Source organism: Salvelinus namaycush, chromosome 26 (assembly GCF_016432855.1).
Source record: "Salvelinus namaycush isolate Seneca chromosome 26, SaNama_1.0, whole genome shotgun sequence".
In the NCBI taxonomy this organism is placed as follows: domain Eukaryota; kingdom Metazoa; phylum Chordata; class Actinopteri; order Salmoniformes; family Salmonidae; genus Salvelinus; species Salvelinus namaycush.
The window spans coordinates 30639950-30661940 of NC_052332.1; the positions used below are offsets into that span (position 1 = coordinate 30639950).

At 44.9% G+C, this 21991-nt stretch overlaps 1 protein-coding gene across 1 annotated transcript in view; it reads right to left on the minus strand.

Annotated features, from left to right (window-relative positions):
- LOC120021523 (serine/threonine-protein kinase PAK 3-like) overlaps positions 1-20696 on the minus strand; it is an 86043-nt gene extending 65347 nt beyond the window's left edge. The window contains exon 1 of the mRNA XM_038965314.1: positions 20568-20696. The gene's annotated coding sequence lies outside the window, so the exon portion shown is untranslated. The remainder of the gene's footprint in view (positions 1-20567) is intronic.
- Positions 20697-21991: the final 1295 nt, after the last annotated feature.

Genomic DNA, 21991 nt, shown 5'->3' on the forward strand with positions numbered 1-21991 from the left:
CCCATCTGGTTTGCCCTTAGTGGGACTATCATTTGTTTTTCAACATGACAATGACCCAATGTATACCTCCAGGCTGTGTAAGGGCTATTTGACCAAGAAGCAGAGTGATGGAGTGCTGCATCAGATGACCTGGCCTCCACAATCACCTGACCTCAACCCAATTGAGATGGTTTGGGATTAGTTGGACCACAGAGGGAAGGAAAACCAGCCAACAAGTGCTCAGCATATGTGGGAACTCCTTCAAGACTGTTGGAAAAGCATTCCAGGGAAAGCTGGTTGAGAGAATGCCAAGCGTGTGCAAAGCTGTCATCAAGGCAAAGGGTGGCTACTTTTGATAAACACTTTTTTGGTTACTACATGATTCCATATGTGTTATTTCATAGTTTTGTTGTCTTCACTATTATTCTACAATGTAGAAAATAGTAAAAATAAAGAAAACCCCTGGAGTGAGTAGGTGTGTCCAAACGTTTTACTGGTACTGTATGTATATATATAATTATACAAAACCCAGACGCGGGCCAGATATGACCACTACAGTAAAAACACAGACCAATCAGGTCCCAATCTGGTTCGCAGACAAGGTGGAATGAACAATCAGTGCTTGCATCAACAAATCAGAGGATGTTCAGAGGCTTCAGCACGCAGCTCATTTAAACAAGACGTATGAATGCATCCCAGTATTCCTCCACAGAGACAGGACGACAGGGCTTCATCAATGACACCTCATGGTACTCTACAAGGAACCCGTCATAAAGGCTACACCACTTTGAAGGCCATAGGGCATATTCATGAATTTGATGATTTATGTTAACAACCTCAGGCATTGGGCTCTGTAACATAAAGCAGACTCTATGATGCCATGAGTACTCTATCTATTCATCAGGGAACGTACAATTCACTATACTGTCAGCACTGGGAGCTAGAATCAATGCACTAGAAGTGAAAGGATACGTATATCAGTGGAGGCTGCTGAGGGGAGGACGGCCCATAATAATGTCTGGAGCGGAGATCATGGAATGGCATGATAATGCAATGGCACATGCAAGCCATGTGTTTGATGTATTGGATACCATTCCACCGATTCCGCTCCAGCCATTACCATGAGCCTATCCTCCACAATTAAGGTGCCACCAACCTCCTGTGCCGTATATATAAAGTAAAAGCATGTGCATTGTTAGTTAACTATATCTCTGGAGTACATGCATGATGTCATCATCAGGTTAACTGCAGGAAGTTCCTTTCCTTTCCCTCCCGCAAGGGTGTGGTCCCCTGCTAGTCACCTGACTAATGGATGGCTCCAGGACTGCCGAGTGGTCAGACCACTAAAGATGGACGTTTCACGGGCGCCAAGACATTCCTTATCCTTCACTGTCTGTAGTATAAAACACTGACCTATTTAGGGGCAGAGTCGCTCTGCAGACTGACAGGCAGGCAGACAGGCAGGCAGTGTACTCTGTACTGTGTTAATGCACTGCCCCTAAAAGGAGCATCTCCAGTTTCTCTGATCCCATCCAACATTTTTTTAAATATACAGGGGCAAGCAACAAACAACTGTCTTTTTTCAATTGTTTATGTCTAAAATGATCCCATGATGCTCACTTAAGACCACAAGCTGTGAAAAAAGGCAGAAAAGTAGAAATGGGGATGTGAGGAATTGAGCTGCTGAGCCTAACATGTCTTATTAAATTGGCCTTCTTCGTCTTGCTCGGCTGGCCTAGCATCACGGTTGCCACATTAGAATATGACATCTTGACAGAAATAATAATGTACACGTTGTCAAAAACCCCACAGAGAGTCAGCACACACACCAATGACTACTGCCTGCATGGCCCACCTAGTCTCAGAGATATTACTGGGGATGGTTTCACATTCCTCTTCTATAAACTATTAATATATCCATGAAGGACAGTTATGCACTGCTCTTTGGCTGTTCCTCTTTAGTGCATTTAACTATTTGTCGCAAGTAAAAGCCTTGGGTAGTGAATTGATACAATTCCAAGTTTGGAAGGTTAAAACCACCCTCAGACCACCCTCAGACTTTCCTTATTATTCTATTAATTTTATTTGCCCATATACAGTTTGTTATGGCCAAGTATACTTTTTTAAAGAATGTCTTAAGTGTGGTAATTGGTATTATCTAAAATAAATACAAAAACTTTGGCAGCCATGCCATTCCTAAGAGGGTTATTCCACCTGTAAGATTTATGGGAAGATTATTCAATTTAATTAGATCTGCTTTCATATTGTTGAGTAATGGGATAAAATGATCTTTATATACTTGTTGTTTGTTGTCACTTATTAACCTGTTTGGGCTGCAGGGCCAGTATTGAGTAGCCGGATAAAAGGTGCCCATTTCAAACGGCCTCGTACTCAATTCTTGCTCGTACAATATGCATATTATTATTACTATTGGATAGAAAACACTCTCTAGTTTCTAAAACCGTTTGAATGATATCTGTCAGTAAAACAGAACTCATTTTGCAGCAAACTTCCTGACAGGAAGTGGAAAATCTGAAATCGATGCTCTGTTCTACGGCCTGCCTATAAAGGTCCTTGATATTTATTAGAATACATGCACTTCATACGTCTTCCACTAGATGTCGACAAGCAGTGAGAGAAGAAATGGAGTGTGTAACTTGATCTGGGGTCGAATAATAGCTCTCGGCATGACGTGTCACCAGTTTCCTGTTTTCTGGAGAGCGCGTGAAGGGACCTGAATTTGCCTTCTGATAAGCTGTCGTTATGGACGACTAATATCTCCGGCTTTGATTTTATTTGATACATGTGACAATATCATCATAAAGTATGTTTTTTCAATATAGTTTTATTAGATTATTGAAATTTATTCGGGACGTTAGGCGTGTTGCGTTGTGTGCCTTTGTTCAGGAAGGAGAGCTTAGCTCCACTTTGCTAGCTTTCCGTGCTAATTGACTGGAGAAGAGGACATTCTAAATCCAAACAACGATTGTTCCCGACAAAGGACCCCTTGTACAACATTCTGATGAAAGATCATCAAAAGTAGGACCCATTTTATGATGCTATTTCATATATCTGTCGAACATGTGAAATAGTCGTTTGCGCCCAGATTTTGGGTACTCTCTCGCTATACCTAAGCTGGATGTCGTAATTAAGTTATTTTTAGAATTCTAACACGGCGATTGCATTAAGAACTAGTGTATCTATCATTTCCTATACAACATGTATTTTTTAGTAACGTTTATGTATAGTTATTTGGTCAGAATAGTTGAGTGCCATAAAAATATCCGCACATTCTGGGAAAAAGATGCTACGTTAGCACAATGTATAACCACTGATTTTAGCTCTAAATATGCACATTTTCGAACAAAACATAAGTGTATGTATAACCTGATGTTATAGGACTGTCATCTGATGAAGCTTATCAAGGTTAGTCAAAAATTATATATCTTTTGCTGGTTTATTCGCTATCGCTAACGTGCCTATTGCTATCGCTAACGTGCCTTGATGAATGAATGCGGTAGTGTGGTAGGCTATTGTAGTAAGCTAATATAATGCTATATTGTGTTTTCGCTGTAAAACACTTAAAAAATCGGAAATATTGGCTGGATTCACAAGATGTTTGTCTTTAATTTGCTATACACCATCGATTTTTCAGAAATGTTTTATGATGAGTATTTAGGTATTTGACGTTGGTGTCTGTAATTACTCTGGCTGCTTCGGTCCTATTTGTGACGGTAGCTGTGATGGTAGCTGCAATGTAAAACTGATTTATACCTCAAATATGCACATTTTTCGAACAAAACATAGATTTATTGTATAACATGTTATAAGACTGTCATCTGATGAAGTTGTTTCTTGGTTAGTTTGGTTGGTTCTTGGTTAGTTAGGTTGGCTTTGTGCATGCTACCTGTGCTGTGAAAAATGTCTGTCCTTTTTTGTATTTGGTGGTGAGCTAACATAAATATACACTGCTCAAAAAAATAAAGGGAACACTTAAACAACACAATGTAACTCCAAGTCAATCACACTTCTGTGAAATCAAACTGTCCACTTAGGAAGCAACACTGATTGACAATAAATTGCACATGCTGTTGTGCAAATGGAATAGACAAAAGGTGGAAATTATAGGCAATTAGCAAGACACCCCCAATAAAGGAGTGATTCTGCAGGTGGTGACCACAGACCACTTCTCAGTTCCTATGCTTCCTGGCTGATGTTTTGGTCACTTTTGAATGCTGGCGGTGCTCTCACTCTAGTGGTAGCATGAGACGGAGTCTACAACCCACACAAGTGGCTCAGGTAGTGCAGCTCATCCAGGATGGCACATCAATGCGAGCTGTGGCAAGAAGGTTTGCTGTGTCTGTCAGCGTAGTGTCCAGAGCATGGAGGCGCTACCAGGAGACAGGCCAGTACATCAGGAGACGTGGAGGAGGCCGTAGGAGGGCAACAACCCAGCAGCAGGACCGCTACCTCCGCCTTTGTGCAAGGAGTAGCACTGCCAGAGCCCTGCAAAATGACCTCCAGCAGGCCACAAATGTGCATGTGATCTATTCCTGACCAATATTGAAAAATCATCTGCAAATAAGTTTAGTTTATATAAATGTTTACCAATACTGATACCTGTTACATTTGGGTATTGTCTTATTCTTCTGCAAGCAGTTCAATTACCAGTGCAAACAGGAGGGGGAGAGGGGACATCCCCGTCTTGTGCCCCTTTCTAAAGTGATTTCGTCAGATAATGTATTATTTCAACTGGAAAGTTAAAAGATTCCAAAGTTTTGAAAAGAAAAGGCCATTCAAGATGGTCTAACGCCTTTCGGCATCAACAGCCATTATTGATGAATCTATATCTTGTTTTTTTGAGCATTGTATTAAACTGAAACATGTTCTTGCATTTGTTTGTAAGTGTCTATTTTTAATAAACCCTGTTTGATTGATTTGTATCAAGTCTGGTAAGACTTTGTTATTATTTTATTGTCACAATTTATTAAACTTATAATCAGCAGGGGACTCTCTAGATAACTACTTGATACATGGAACTAGGAAGTACTGAATTGAGTGTCATGTGTGTTGTCATTTGTGTAAATAGGTGGGCTACTTTGTCCCAAAATGTTGAATATAATTGTATGGGAAAGCCATCCATTCCTGGTGCTTTTCTCTGTGCAAATGTTTTAACAGTGTCTCATATTTATTTTGGGTGATCTCTGTTTTTAGTGATAATTGTTTGTCTGCTGATAATTGCTTCAGGGTTGTTGAGTCTCAGAAGGCTGTAGGATCCATACCACTGTTGTTTTATGATTAATATAAATGTACATTTTTTAAAATTGTAATTGATCTCGTTGTTGTTTCCAATTACCACTTTTGTATCTTTATCTTTTAAAATTATAACTGGTTTAGCATGTATTGGTTTTGTGAGAGCTGCAAGATATTTTCCAGGTTTATTTTCCATTAGGCAGTATGCTTTAACCTGTAGTTGTTGGCTCTCTTCACACATTAGTTGAAAGCCTATAAATTATAAGCAGCCGTGTCAAAACAACAGGCTTCCCTCCCCACGTTCTCTCCTCCCAGCACAGAGGAGGGCCCACAGCAGAGAGCAGACCACCACACACATGCAAAACCACAGCAGATGTCTTCTCTTTACAGCTCAAACACTCACATCTCGCGTGATTTCCCTTTCAAGGTCACCATGGAAACCAGGCAGCCTCTGAGAGTTGTTCCGCAGATGTCATGGAAGGAATGAAAATATAATTTGACCCCCCTCTTCACTTGAACCTACAGAGAGAAAACCATCCTGGGTTGAACTGACAACAAGGACTCTCTTTGACAGAGACAAGGGCAATAGAGGGACCAGTCACAAGATAGAGATCTAGAGGTTCACACTGATCCACTGAGGGCAGCTATATCATAGCTGATCTAAGTTTTGATTAGGGTATAGTTTTATTTTTTTTAACTGACAGTCAGGCATTATGTTAGTTAATTAGGAACACAGTGCAGTGACAGCAGAGATACGGTAATATTAGAGGGAAATGTACACAAACAAGTATGCTCTTAGATGAAGCTTATTTCTTGCTGTCTGGAGTTCTCCTTGAAAATCAACAGATAATTGACTCCATGTGATTCTGATTTGTCTTTTCCTCCGACTCATATACCGAATAAGCCTTTGTCTCTATAAGCTTCACCTCCCTTCCTTCCAGAGTCCCAACCTCCTCCTCCTCCAGGTGCTGCTGGGATACTGAGCCTGCTCTGCTTACAGCCACTAGACGCCCATTAGGTTCACAATGAGCCACAGTTCAACAGCAGCTAAGAACAGGTGACAGGTGGGATGTGGCGTGTGCGTCTGTGTGTGTGTGTTTGTGCACGTGCAAGATAGTGTGTGTGCGAGTGTGTGTGAGTATCTAGTGTGTGTGCGAGAGTGTGTAAGTATGTGTGCAATTAACTCTTCCCTTAAGGGCATAGCGATATCCCTAACCTGCTGACCATCTAGAAGTCTTGCACTTGCTTCTCTGATGCAAAATTAACCAAAAGGTATACAATTTAAAAAAAAAGTTTAGTAATTTAGCAGATGATCTTATCCAGAGAGTGTCTGCTAAACTTACAGTTATTGCATTCATCTTAAGATAGCTAGGTGGGACAATCACATACAGTTGAAGTCAGAAGTTTACATACACCTTAGCCAAATACATTTAAACTCAGCTATTCACAATTCCTGACATTTAATCCAAGTAAAAATTCCCTGTCTTAGGTCAGTTAGGATCACCACTTTATTTTAAGAATGTGAAATGTCAGAATAATAGTAGAGAGAATGATTTATTTCAGCTTTTATTTCTTTCATCACATTCCCAGTGGGTCAGAAGTTTACATACACTCAATTAGTATTTGGTAGCATTGCCTTTAAATTGTTTAACTTGGGTCAAATATTTCGGGTAGCCTTCCACAAGCTTCCCACATATAAGTTGGGTGAATTTTGGCCCATTCCTCCTGACAGAGTTGGTGTAACTGAGTCAGGTTTGTAGACCTCCTTGCTCGCACACGCTTTTTCAGTTCTGTCCACATATTTTCTATAGGATTGAGGTCAGGGCTTTGTGATGGCCACTCCAATACCTTGACTTTGTTGTCCTTAAGCCATTTTGCCACAACTTTGGAAGTATGCTTGGGGTCATTGTCCATTTGGAAGACCCATTTGCAACCAAGCTTTAACTTCCTGAATGATGTCTTGAGATGTTGATTTAATATATCCACATAATTTTCCTGCCTCATGATGCCATCTATTTTGTGAAGTGCACCAGTCGTACCTGCAGAAAGCACCCCCACAACATGATGCTGCCACCCCCGTGCTTCAAGGTTGGGATGGTGTTCTTTGGCTTGCAAGCCTCCCCCTTTCTCCTCCAAACATAACGATGGTCATTACGGCCAAACAGTTCTATTTTTGTTTCATCAGACCATAGGACATTTCTCTAAAAAGTACGATCTTTGTCCCTATGTGCAGTTGCAAACCGTAGCCTGGCTTTTTTATGGCGGTTTTGGAGCAGTGGCTTCTTCCTTGCTGAGCGGCCTTTCAGGTTATGTCGATATAGGACTCGTTTTACTGTGGATATAGATACTTTTGTACCTGTTTCCTCCAGCATCTTCACAAGGTCCTTTGCTGTTGTTCTGTGATTGATTTCCCATGGTGTCAAGCAAAGAGGCACTGAGTTTGAAGGTAGGCCTTGAAATACATCCACAGGTACACCTCCAACTGACTCAAATGATGTCAATTAGCCTATCAGAAGCTTTTAAAGCCATGACATAATTTTCTGGAATTTTCCAAGCTGTTTAAAGGCACAGTCAACTTAGTGTATGTAAACTTCTGACCCACTGGAATTGTGATACAGTGAATTATAAGTGAAATAATCTGTCTGTAAACAATTGTTGGAAAAATTACTTGTGTCATGCACAAAGTAGATGTCCTAACCGACTTGCCAAAACTATAGTTTGTTAACAAGAAATTTGTGGAGTGGTTGAAAAACAAGTTTTAATGACTCCAACCTAAGTGTATGTAAACTTCCGACTTCAACTGTATCTCAGTCATAGTAAGTACATAGCCATCAGCAAAGTCAGTACTAGTAGGAATAAATTAACTATGGGCAAAGTCAGTGGTAATCTGTGGCGTTTATTCATGGTTGCCAAAGGGAAGCCAGGCTTTTCCAAATATTTGAACAATAAATACATTTAAAAATGTATCTTTAATTTCTCTCTGTGTTTTCAGATTTTTCTGTCAATTCACAAGTGGCTGAATCTCACCAGAGAAACCATCCGAGCGAGGGCAACAGCACCCTTCTGTCTCAGTATGTGTAGCCCATATATCTGATGCTGTCTGGACAGTGAAACAGCACCCCTCTGTCTCAGTATGTGTAGCCCATATATCTGATGCTGTCTGGACAGTGAAACAGCACCCCTCTGTCTCAGTATGTGTAGCCCATATATCTGATGCTGTCTGGACAGTGAAACAGCACCCCTCTGTCTCAGTATGTGTAGCCCATATATCTGATGCTGTCTGGACAGTGAAACAGCACCCCTCTGTCTCAGTATGTGTAGCCCATATATCTGATGCTGTCTGGACAGTGAAACAGCACCCTTCTGTCTCAGTATGTGTAGCCCATATATCTGATGCTGTCTGGACAGTGAAACAGCACCCCTCTGTCTCAGTATGTGTAGCTCATATATCTGATGCTGTCTGGACAGTGAAACAGCACCCCTCTGTCTCAGTATGTGTAGCCCATATATCTGATGCTGTCTGGACAGTGAAACAGCACCCCTCTGTCTCAGTATGTGTAGCCCATATATCTGATGCTGTCTGGACAGTGAAACAGCACCCTTCTGTCTCAGTATGTGTAGCCCATATATCTGATGCTGTCTGGACAGTGAAACAGCACCCCTCTGTCTCAGTATGTGTAGCCCATATATCTGATGCTGTCTGGACAGTGAAACAGCACCCCTCTGTCTCAGTATGTGTAACCCATATATCTGATGCTGTCTGGACAGTGAAACAGCACCCCTCTGTCTCAGTATGTGTAGCCCATATATCTGATGCTGTCTGGACAGTGAAACAGCACCCCTCTGTCTCAGTATTTGTAGCCCATATATCTGATGCTGTCTGGACAGTGAAACAGCACCCCTCTGTCTCAGTATTTGTAGCCCATGTATCTGATGCTGTCTGGACAGTGAAACAGCACCCCTCTGTCTCAGTATGTGTAGCCCATATATCTGATGCTGTCTGGACAGTGAAACAGCACCCCTCTGTCTCAGTATGTATAGCCCATATATCTGATGCTGTCTGGACAGTGAAACAGCACCCCTCTGTCTCAGTATGTGTAGCCCATATATCTGATGCTGTCTGGACAGTGAAACAGCACCCCTCTGTCTCAGTATGTGTAGCCCATATATCTGATGCTGTCTGGACAGTGAAACAGCACCCCTCTGTCTCAGTATGTGTAGCCCATATATCTGATGCTGTCTGGACAGTGAAACAGCACCCCTCTGTCTCAGTATGTGTAGCCCATATATCTGATGCTGTCTGGACAGTGAAACAGCACCCCTCTGTCTCAGTATGTGTAGCCCATATATCTGATGCTGTCTGGATCAAAAGAGTAGAACATGTTGCCGCCGTAGCATTTGATTGATTGATGCCAGCAAGCGTTTGGCCTCCCTTGATAAGAAAATGATAAAGAATTAGCCAATCAGCGTTGAGCTGAGCTCAACTGTGGGTTGTCCTGGTGCAGCAAAACACCCCCCAACATAGGTTGTAATATGGCTTTTTTACAGGCTTGGCTTGGCTTCCTCAGTGATTTTACCCACACACCACTACTGGTGCTGGGAGGGAGGGGAAAAAGTCAAGTGTGAGTGTTAGTATAAGTATTGTCTCTACACCCAATGACCGTTCAACAATAATACAACAATAATCATTCCTGGCATTTCTTCTGGGTCAGTAGTGTTATCTGTCCATGAGTAACACTGTAGACTCGTGATACTGGTAATCACACAAACACAGCTGTTTGGGGAGGAGGCTTGTACTTACTGAGATCCAAAATACACAGAGGTATACATTGAGTGTGTGTATGTGTGTGTGTGTATGTGTGTGTGTGCACGTGTGCATGTGTGTGTGTGTGCAGGCATGCATGTATGCTTGCGTGTATTCGACTATGGCCATATGGTGCCTCTTTGAGGAGTGGGTTATTCTTTGGTTTTCAAAGATTCTACAAATGATGGAGTGTTCTTAGCACACTGTGAATCTACATAGTATTGTGGGATTGCCTATACAATTGGCTATGGTGCTCGTTTCACCATAGCAACCCCAACCCCCATAGTGTGTGTGTTGATTGATAAAACAGACCTAGCTATTTGGCATGTGGACAAAACTCTTGTACACTCTGCTCACATACCACGAACCCAGACCTGTGGCTCTTTGATATGTTCTATCTGGGTTCAGGTGTCTGACTATAGGCCAAGAGACATATGCTCCTTCTGAACAACAGGCCCAGAGGAAGAGTGCTTCCTAAAAGAGTCCTGTAGTAACCATCATCGTCAGAGTTTAGTTTGAGCATCGTCCACAGACAGACAGACAGCTTCAGGGACCGCTCTGCTCTGCTCTGCTCTGCTCTGTCTGTCTGTCTGTCTGTCTGTCTGTCTGTCTGTCTGTCTGTCTGTCTGTCTGTCTGTCTGTCTGTCTGTCTGTCTGTCTGTCTGTCTGTCTGTCTGTCTCTGTCTGTCTGTCTGTCTGTCTGTCTGTCTGTCTGTCTGTCTGTCTGTCTGTCTGTCTGTCTGTCTGTCTGTCTGTCTGTCTGTCTGTCTGTCTGTCTGTCTCAGGCTCCACTGACCTGTTGGAGAAGTCTGTCTCATAACAGTGTTAGTTTCAGATGATCAATGAGCTATTTTCAGGGAGCCCTGCTGAAACTCTAAATCTAACCCTGAAAGTGAACATTGAGGATTTGAAAGTAATAATAATAATATGTGCGATTTAGCGGACGCTTTTATCCAAAGCAACTTACATTCATGCGTGCATACATTTTACGTACGGGTGGTCCAGGGAATCTAAACCACTATCCTGGCATTCCAAGCGCCAAGCTCTATCAACGGAGCTACAGAGGATATTACATATTTACATATTTCAATGTGTAAGTGTGTGAGTGTTCCCCCTCCTCACCCCACCTCCCCCTCTCTCAGGCAAAATGGCCAGATGGCTCTCAGGCCTCCATGCTAATCCAGTACATAGACGTGGCTCTGACAGCACTGCAGCACTACAGCTCCACACACTACATTATAACACTGGAGTAGGCACACTTCTTAAGACTAGGCCACTTTACTACTACACTCGGACCAAAGCATACACCAATACTTCCCTCCTCCACTCTGGCAGAGCACATTGCCCAGCGGTCGTCTGCACCAAAGGGCTCTAGTTTTCGGCTGGTGTTAAGGCGGCACTGGCATTTTCCAGCCCTAACGCCATGTTCGGCAATTACGTGTCTTATATCAGCTGGCTTGCGCTCAGATAGGCGGTGTGGAAGTATTTGAGGTGTGTTAAAAGCATGATTCATGGTGCTGATTTCAGGCAGCACTGAGAGGGATATTTAAGACCAAGCAATAGCTGGTTTTAGCATAATGCAGTTGGTTATGGCATGAGTTTAGACAGTGGAAACGCAGCCTATCCAGCTGTGATGCACACTGACCATATGAACCATATGAACATGGAACAAGAATAGCCTAGTGTGCTTTTGGTGCCTGTATACTTTGTATTTAGAAACATATAACACTAATGTTTTTTCCCAGTGGAAAGTGTCCATAATTTATTATAAAATTAACTGAACACTACAATGAAACAAATTAACAAATAGAATCCAACCGAAAACAGTCCCGTGTGGCACGAATACTGACACGGAAGACAAACACCCACAAACACACACGTGAACCCCGGCTGCCTAAGTATGATTCTCAATCAGGGACAACGATTGACAGCAGCCTCTGATTGAGAATCATACCAGGCCGAACGCACAAAACCCCAACATAGAAAACAACACATAGACAACCCACCCAACTCACGCCCTGACCATACTAAATAAATACAAAACAAGAGAAAACAGGTCAGGAACGTGACACATGGAGCTCGTTCTGATTGGCCAGTGAGGGGCCAAGCCTCGACACATCCACAACGTGTTTATTCATCAAAACCCAGCCCTTTCGTGCCAACGGCAGCAAGTGCGATGATAACTGTGACAGTGTCAATAGCAAAAATATTTCTAACACCCTACTGAACCTATAGCGCTACCTCCTGCACTTAGATTGACCATTGTGTTAGGTTTGTTAAAATAGAGCCCAAAGTGTTCAAAGACCAATTACTATCCTAAGTAGACGGACGAATGGAGGTCTATTTGTATGTAATATCACATTTCTGGTGGCCAGCTGACAAGCTGCAGGCAGAGACAAGGCGCTTGGTCTTCTGGAGCTTTTGTTAGGAGTTGGCTGAGGTGATGTAAGATAAGCCCCATGCGTTGGGTTACACACACCAACCAACCCCCATCCTGACCTGTCCTGAGGTAGTACAGCACACACAGTCAACACAAACAGCAGTGACTGACTGGACAAGCAGCCAGGCCACAACTAACCTGTTGGCTAGCTGGGACAAGCCTTTGTATGTTTATGAATAGACTACCGCAAGCTAATATAATATAAGGAAACTACCAGGTACAACCCTAAATCCGTAAACACGGGCACCCTCATAGATATCATCCTGACCAACCTGTCCTCTAAATACACCTCTGCTGTCTTCAACCAGGATCTCAGCGATCACTGCCTCATTGCCTGCGTCCGTAATGGGTCCGAGGTCAAACGACCACCCCTCATCACTGTCAAACGCTCCCTAAAACACTTCAGCGAGAAGACCTTTCTAATCGACCTGGCCAGGGTATCCTGGAAGGATATTGACCTCATTCCGTCAGTAGAGGATGCCTGGTTAGTCTTTAAAAGTATTTTCCTCACCATCTTAAATAAGCATGCCCAATAAAAAAATGTAGAACTAAGAACAGATATAGCCCTTGGTTCACACCAGACTTGACTGCCCTTGACCAGCACAAAAACATCCTGTGGCGTTCTGCATGAGCATCGAATAGCCCCCGCGATATATAACTTCTCAGGGAAGTTGGGAACCAATATACACAGGCAGATAGGAAAACAAAGGCTAGCTTTCACAAACAGAAATTTGCATCCTGTAGCACAAACTCCAAAAAGTTCTGGGACACTGTAAAGTCCATGGAGAATAAGAGCACCTCCTCCCAGCTGCCCACTCCACTTAGGCTAGGAAACACTGTCACCACTGATAAATCTACAATAATTGAGAATTTCAATATGCATTTTTCTACGTATGGCATGCTTTCCACCTGGCTACCCCTACCCCGGCCAACAGCTCTGCGCTCCCCACAGCAACTTGCCCAAGTCTCCCCCACATCTCCTTCACCCAAATCTAGATAGCTGATGTTCTGAAAGAGCTGCAAAATCTGGACCCCTACAAATCATCTGGGCTAGACAATCTGGACCCTCTCTTTCTAAAATTATCCGCCGCAATTGTTGCAACCCCTATTACTAGCCTGTTCAACCTCTCTTTCATATCGTCTGAGAGCCTCAAAGATTGGAAAGCTGCCGCCTTCATCCCCCTCTTCAAAGGGGGAGACACTAGACCCAAACTGTTACAGACCAATATCTATCCTACCCTGCCTTTATAAAGTCTTCGAAAGCCAAGTTAACAAACAGATCACCGACCATTTCGAATGCCACCGTACCTTCTCCCCTATGCAATCTGGTTTCAGAGCTGGTCATGGATGCACCTCAGCCACGCTCAAGGTCCTAAACAATATCATAACCGCCATCGATAAAGACAGTACTGTGCAGCCGTCTTCATTGACCTGGCCAAGGCTTTCGAATCTGTCAATCGCCGCATTCTTGTGGGCAGACTCAACAGCCTTGGATTCTCAAATGACTGCCTCACCAACTACCTCTCAGATAGAGTTCAGTGTGTCAAATCGGCGGGCCTGTTATCTGCACCTCTGGCAGTCTCTATGGGGATGCCACAGGGTTCAATTCTCGGGCCGACTCTCTTCTCTGTATACATCAATGAAGTCGCTCTTGCTGCTGGTGATTCTCTGATCCACCTCTACGCACACGACACCATTCTGTATACTTCTGGCCCTTCTTTGGACACTGTGTTAACAAAGCTCCAGACGAGCTTCAATGCCATACAACTCTCCTTCCGTGGCCTCCAACTGCTCTTAAATGCAAGTAAAACTAAATGCGTGTTCTTCAACTGATCGCTGCCCACACCCGCCCGCCTGTCTAGCATCACTACTCTGGACGGTTCTGACTTAGAATATGTGGACAACTACAAATACCTAGGTGTCTGGTTAGACTGTAAACTCTCCTTCCAGACTCACATTAAGCATCTCCAATCCAAAATTAAATCTAGAATCGGCTTCCTATTTCGCAACAAAGCCTCCTTCACTTATGCTGCCAAACATACCCTCGTAAAACTGACTATCCTACCGATCCTTGACTTCAGCGATGTCATTTACAAAATAGCCTCCAATACTCTACTCAGCAAATTGGATGTAGTCTATCACAGTGCCATCCGTTTTGTCGCCAAAGCCCCATATACTACCCACCACTGCGACCTGTATGCTCTCGTTGGCTGGCTCTCGCTACATATTCGTCGCCAAACCCACTGGCTCCAGGTCATCTATAAGTCTTTGCTAGGTAAAGCCCCACCTCATATCAGCTCGCTGGTCACCATAGCAACACCCACCTGTAGCACGCGCTCCAGCAGGTATATTTCACTGGTCATCCCCAAAGCCAACTCCTCCTTTGGCCGCCTTCCCCCGTTCTCTGCTGCAAATGACTGGAATAAATTGCAAAAATCACTGAAGCTGGAGACATATCTCCCTCACTAATTTTAAGCATCAACTGTCAGAGCAGCTTACCGATCATTGCACCTTAACACAGCCCATCTGTAAATAGCCCGCCCAACTACCTCATCCCCATATTGTTATTTTTTTTCTCCTTTGCACCCCAGTATCTTTACTTACACATCATCTTCTGCACATCTATCACTCCAGTGTTAATGCTAAATTGTAATTATTTCGCCACTATGGCCTATTTATTGCCTTTCCTCCCTAATCTTACTACATTTGCACATACTGTATATAGACTTTTCTATTGTGTTATTGACTGTATGTTTGTCTATCCCATGTGTAACTCTGTGTTGTTTGTGCCGCACTGCTTTGCTTTACCTTGGCCAGGTCGCAGTTGTAAATGAGAACTTGTTCTCAACTGGCCTACCTGGTTAAATAAAGGTGAAATATATATATATATCTTTTTTAAATAACTGACCACTAGTTTGTATATGTTCTATGTGTTGTCTATGTGATGGTTGCAGCCAGGGGCTACTGAAATAGCTGTGACACATGAGGAGCAAACAGTATGTGGTTAATGTGGACAGTCAGGCCTGAAGGTGTGAGGTGTCAATGAGGGTGAGACCCATGGAACTGCACGCTGGAAGTGTTGTGAAAAGTGAAAAGGTGTCCTGCAACCTCCTTATCCAATCCCAGGCGTTGCAACCTGAGCCAGAGAGTGGACCTTTGTGTTCAGCTGCAACAGTGGGCCTTGATAGTCTGTTGTCAGGAGATGTTATGTTTATTTGGGTGGAGATTGTTACTGCTGCTCAGTGAGTACTGAGCTGGGTTTGAGCACAAAGCATTGACAGTCAGTGGACTCCTCTCCTCTACTGTCTTTTCTCCTCTACTCTACTGTCCTCTCCTTTAATGTCCTCTCCTCTCCTCTACTGTCCTCTCCTCTCCTTTAATGTCCTCTCCTCTCCTCTACTGTCCTGTCCTCTCCTCTCCTCTACTGTCCTCTCCTCTCCTTTAATGTCCTCTCCTCTCCTCTACTGTCCTCTCCTCTCCTCTACTGTCCTCTCCTCTCCTTTAATGTCCTCTCCTCTCCTCTACTGTCCTCTCCTCTCCTTTAATGTCCTCTCTTTAATGTCCGCTGTCCTCTCTTCTATTGTCTTTCTGCTCTACTGTTGTCTCCTTTCTCCTCTCCTCTTCTCCTCTCTCCTCTCCTCTACTGTCCTCTCCTCTCTCCTCTACTGTCCTCTCCTCTCCTATCCTCTCCTCTGCTGTCTTTCTGCTCTACTGTTGTCTCCTCTCTCCTCTCCTCTACTGTCCTCTCCTCTCTCCTCTACTGTCCTCTCCTCTCCTATCCTCTCCTCTGCTGTCCTCTCTCCTCTCCTCTGCTGTCCTCTCTCCTCTCCTCTACTGTCCTCTCCTCTCCTCTACTGTCCTCTCCTCTCCTCTCCTATCCTCTCCTCTGCTGTCTTTCTGCTCTACTGTTGTCTCCTTTCTCCTCTCCTCTTCTCCTCTCCTCCACTGTCCTCTCTCCTCTCCTCTACTGTCCTCTCTCCTCTCCTCTACTGTCCTCTCTCCTCTACTGCCCTCATTTCTACCCTGTCCTCTACTGTCTTCCCCTCTACTTTCCTATCCTCTCGTCTACTGTCCTCTCCTCTACTGTCCTCTCCTCTACTGTCCTTTCTCCTCTCCTCTATTGTCCTCTCTCTTCTTCTGTCCTCTTCTCTCTCCTCTCCTCTCCTCTACTCTCCTCTCATCTCCTCTACTGTCCTCTCATCTCCTCTACCGTCCTCTCCTCCACTGTCCTCTCTCCTCTCCTCTACTGTCCTCTCATCTCCTCTACTGTCCTTTCTCCTCTCCTCTACTGTCCTCTCATCTCCTCTACTGTCCTCTCTCCTCTCCTCTACTGTCCTCTCATCTCCTCTACTGTCCTTTCTCCTCTCCTCTACTGTCCTCTCATCTCCTCTACTGTCCTTTCTCCTCTCCTCTACTGTCCTCTCATCTCCTCTACTGTCCTCTACTCTCCTCTCATCTCCTCTACCGTCCTCTCCTCCACTGTCCTCTCTCCTCTCCTCTACTGTCCTCTACTCTCCTCTCATCTCCTCTACCGTCCTCTCCTCCACTGTCCTCTCTCCTCTCCTCTACTGTCCTCTCGCCTCTGCTGTCCTCTCCTCTCTCTTATACTGTCCTCTCGCCTCTCCTGTCGTCTCCTCTCCTCTAATGTCCTCTCTCCTCTCCTCTCCTCTCCTCTCCTCTCCTCTCCTCTCCTCTCCTCTCCTCTCCTCTCCTCTCCTCTCCTCTCCTCTCCTCTCCTCTCCTCTCCTCTCCTCTCCTCTCCTCTCCTCTCCTCTCCTCTCCTTGGTCTGGTCATCCATCCATTTCCTTATCAAGCCCCTCTCTACACGGCCTCCCTCCTGTGGGGATAAGCCTCAGCAGCACCCCTCTCAGTTCTACACATCAATTATGACGCCCCCACCTCTCCCTCACTGTCACACACACACACACACACACACACACACACACACACACACACACACACACACACACACACACACACACACACACACACACACACACACACACACACACATACACGCGCGCGCGAGCGAGCACACACCCCTCATCACTGTTTGGATGAGGAAACCGGTGGTCTTGATTATCCAGATCTCCACCAGTCCAACAGAAAATGAATAGCCATGGCTTCAGGACTAGGGTGGAATATAAAGCACTGACTTACTAGAGCCGATGGGTCTTAACAGGCAACTATAATCAGTCAGAACAGGGTACAAATCCATTAATATATTGCCTACAGGTATTGTATGTAATCAAGGGTTCAGCGTAGCTCATTTTTCATACTCACAGCCCTTTAACCTTTAGTTCTCTTCAATAATGCCCATTATAGTCAGGCAGGTGGGAATAAAACCCTAACCTCATAAGTCTATCTGTATGAGCAGAGAGAGAGCTGGTGCATCCATAGATAATGCATGTGTCCTATAAGGCCCAGTGTTCCAGACTGCCAACACAGTGAACGATGTGACAGAGCCAACTTCTGATCTTGGATCAGACAATGTGACTCCAGACAGACAAGAAACACACATCTTCTCTGAAGGACTATTACACACAGCATCTCTTCCTGTCTTTCCTCCCTCTGCTACATGCCAAAAACACAGTCAGTCTGTCTGTCTGTCTGTCTGTCTGCCTGTCTGCCTGTCTGCCTGTCTGCCTGTCTGCCTGTCTGTCTGTCTGTCTGTCTGTCTGTCTGTCTGTCTGTCTGTCTGTCTGTCTGTCTGTCTGTCTGTTTGTTTGTCTCTGTCTGTCACCCAGCAACAACCTGAGGACCGTCATGATATAACAGGTCTTCAATTCCACTAGACTAGATAATACTGTTAATAAACTGCTGTTATAATCACAATGTTTCTATGGCTCTACATTGACAGATTAAAATAAAATAGAGGGAATTAGAATGGGGAGCTGGATCTATGTTTATATGCAATGAGAGGCCTTGCACCTCTTACACACACAGGATCCTCTCAATAGCTAAAGTGGTTCCTAATTTTATGGGCCATGCTGATAGAAAATAACAACAATGAGGAAATGTAAGGTCTAGAGGCTGTTTTAGTTCTGTGCCATTGTTGTGAGTGAAGAGTTGAGAGAGATGGAGCAGGTGTTGGGCTGGATGGGTGGATATTAATAGATATAACACTCCTGATGTCTGTATCAACACCACAGCTCAACACACGCACCCACACACACCACATCCCACACGCACAGGGAACAGCACCTTCCCTCATTCTATTACTCCTTCTCCATTCCCACATCCTCCTCTTCCCAGCTCCGCCATCACCCAGACACCTTCCCAGCTCCGCCATCACCCAGACACCTTCCCAGCTCCGCCATCACCCAGACACCTTCCCAGCTCCGCCATCACCCAGACACCTTCCCAGCTCCGCCATCACCCAGACACCTTCCCAGCTCCGCCATCACCCAGACACCTTCCCAGCTCCGCCATCACCCAGACACCTTCCCAGCTCCGCCATCACCCAGACACCTTCCCAGCTCCGCCATCACCCAGACACCTTCCCATCTCCGCCATCACCCAGACACCTTCCCATCTCCGCCATCACCCAGACACCTTCCCAGCTCCGCCATCACCCAGACACCTTCCCAGCTCCGCCATCACCCAGACACCTTCCCAGCTCCGCCATCACCCAGACACCTTCCCAGCTCCGCCATCACCCAGACACCTTCCCATCTCCGCCATCACCCAGACACCTTCCCAGCATTCTTCTCCTACAGGGAACAGGTTTCCCAGAAGGCTGTGCTTCACACAAACATGGGGATGACTGTGCTACTAGGAAGAGGTGGAATCTCTCACTCGTCCTCTCAGCCCTACTCTATCCTGCTCTGACGCCAGCGTGTAAATGAACAGTAGCCCAGTGTGATGGATAGAATGGTTGGATGACTGACCGACCCAATACCCCTCCCTCCCTCAGTGAGGCTGAGGCAGGATAACTCAGCTCCCACAGGAGCAGCCCCCACCCACACTTCCTCCCCGCCCCCATCCTCATCTCAGTCAGGTGACTAGACGCTGTATATCTCCCAGCTGGCAGGGCAGCCATGAAAGCGCTCCACACATCCATGTTTAAACCAGGAGACAGACAGAGCCACTGCTCTCTGTGTCTGAATGTGGAGAGAGAAACAACATATATCATCTCTTTAAAAACCTCCCTAAATAAAGTGGGTCCAGAGGCAGCATCCCATTGATAACAAAGGGCTGTCCCTGTGCACATAATAACCATCCATCACTCCCCATCTATCCCCAGCATCTACACCCCAGATCCATCACTCCCCATCTATCCCCAGCATCTACACCCCAGATCCATCACTCCCCATCTATCCCCAGCATCTACACCCCAGATCCATCACTCCCCATCTATCCCCAGCATCTACACCCCAGATCCATCACTCCCCATCTATCCCCAGCATTTACACCCCAGATCCATCACTCCCCATCTATCCCCAGCACCCACACCCCAGATCCATCACTCCCCATCTATCCCCAGCATCTACACCCCAGATCCATCACTCCCCATCTATCCCCAGCATCTACACCCCAGATCCATCCGCCATCCGTCTCACACCTCACCACCCAAAATAGCATTGCCTCTTTTTGTTACTGTGTTACCACTGCAGCTGCTGCTCTGCTACAGGGCTGGCTCGCGCCCACACGCACATACACATACACACACGGCCCTGACAAACGCCAATGATTCAGACTCTCACATCAACAAAGATGCTTTTTGTGAAACACAGGGGGTCCATAAAATCCAGGGAAGGATGGAGGGGACGGGGGTTGATAACATTGTGCTGGCCAGTAACGACATTTAAAGCCAATCCACTGATGCAGGCATCCTCTCTCTCTCTCTCTCTCTCTCTCTCTCTCTCTCTCTCTCCCTCTCTCTCTCTCTCTCTCTCCCTCTCTCTCTCTCGCTCTCTCTCTCTCTCTCCCTCTCACAGTGATAGGTAGATCAACACAGCTGCTGCCTCCCCCTCCTCCTCCTCCTCTCCAGCAGGGCAGAATGCAGGGAGGAAGAGAAAGAAGGCTACAAAGCACCCCCCTCCCTCTGCCATCCACATCCTCTATTGCAAACACAGACAAGAGATTACCTGAAATATGTCTTGACATTCTCTTGTTCGGTGTGTCGACTTTGGATCCAGTGTTCTGGTAGGTTCATCCTCAAATATACAGTCCTATTGACAGTTTACGTGCAGGATTGCCATTCTCTTGTCAGACCGGTTTCCTGACCCCAAACTCAGTCTTGTTTGGCAGGCTGGATTCTTCACTGGCTGCTTACTGTTCCCTAGCCCATGATGTCATCCGCCCTGCTCAGCCCATTGGCTGGGAGGGTACATGTTAATGAAGGCAGCAGCTCTGGGGGAGGAGGCAGAGAGGGAGAGAGGCAGACAGAGTTGGTCTTTTGTTTGACAGACCAAACCAGCTCAGCGAGAGAGGAGGAAGGTTGGATTATATTTCCATATCTATCTTTTTTTCCTAACACTCTCAAGTCTGAATGGCTAAAATATTTTCCTCTTTCTTATTTTGCTAGTTTTTACTTTAATCTGTCTATTACACTTAAAATGTTCAAATGTTATCAAGGCGTAACAGAAACATAATATGCAGTTACAGTACCTATATACACCTACCTACCTTTCTCATGACAGGAATTAGACCTTCATTGATTAACACTCAGTTGATAATAGTTCCACAATATCAGGTTGCATTTCAAATGGTCTCAATATCATGCTGCATAAATGTGTTGACTGTTTGTTTTACAGTTCCTGGACCCTGCCAGTCTTGTGGTGGAATATAACCATAGTGGACTGTAGTTGTCCCCTAGACAGAGGTACATATGCAGGATCTTAATTTGATCACCCAGTTGCAGGAGAACTTTATTGCAATGCAGGAAATGTAAAATGTGTAGTGTATTTGAGGTTGAAAAAGGCTTCTGTAGTTTGTAATTTCCACTTAGACATTTCAGACTTGATTTTCCCTAACGAAAAATGTATAAACCCCTACAAAAATGTCAATATTTACAATCAATAATAATTCATATTTCAAGTTGCTGCAGGATTATTTTCCTGCTGTAGCAAACTGGCTCAAATTAAGATCCTACATCTATAGGTACAACTGGAAATAAAGGAAACACCAACAAAAACAAAGTGTCTTAATAGGGTGTTGGGCCACCACCAGAACAGCTTCAATGGACCTTGGCATAGATTCTACAAGTGTCTAGAACTCTATTGGAGGGATGCGACATCATTCTTCCACGAGAAATTCCATCATTTGGTGTTTTGTTGAGGGTGGTGGAAGCTTAACTAGACTCTGATGGATGGATGCCATTTAGCGAAATCACATTAGTGGAAACCAACACTGTTCTCAGGGCAGGTGTGGTTGTAGCTAGATATTTTTGAGTCAAGTTAGGGATCATTTTGGCATTTTAGCTAACCCTAACCCTAAAATGTTTCCTAACCTTAACCTACGTCTCCTAACCTGCCACGTTAATTCTCTTAACCTGCTGTGTAAGTTCTCC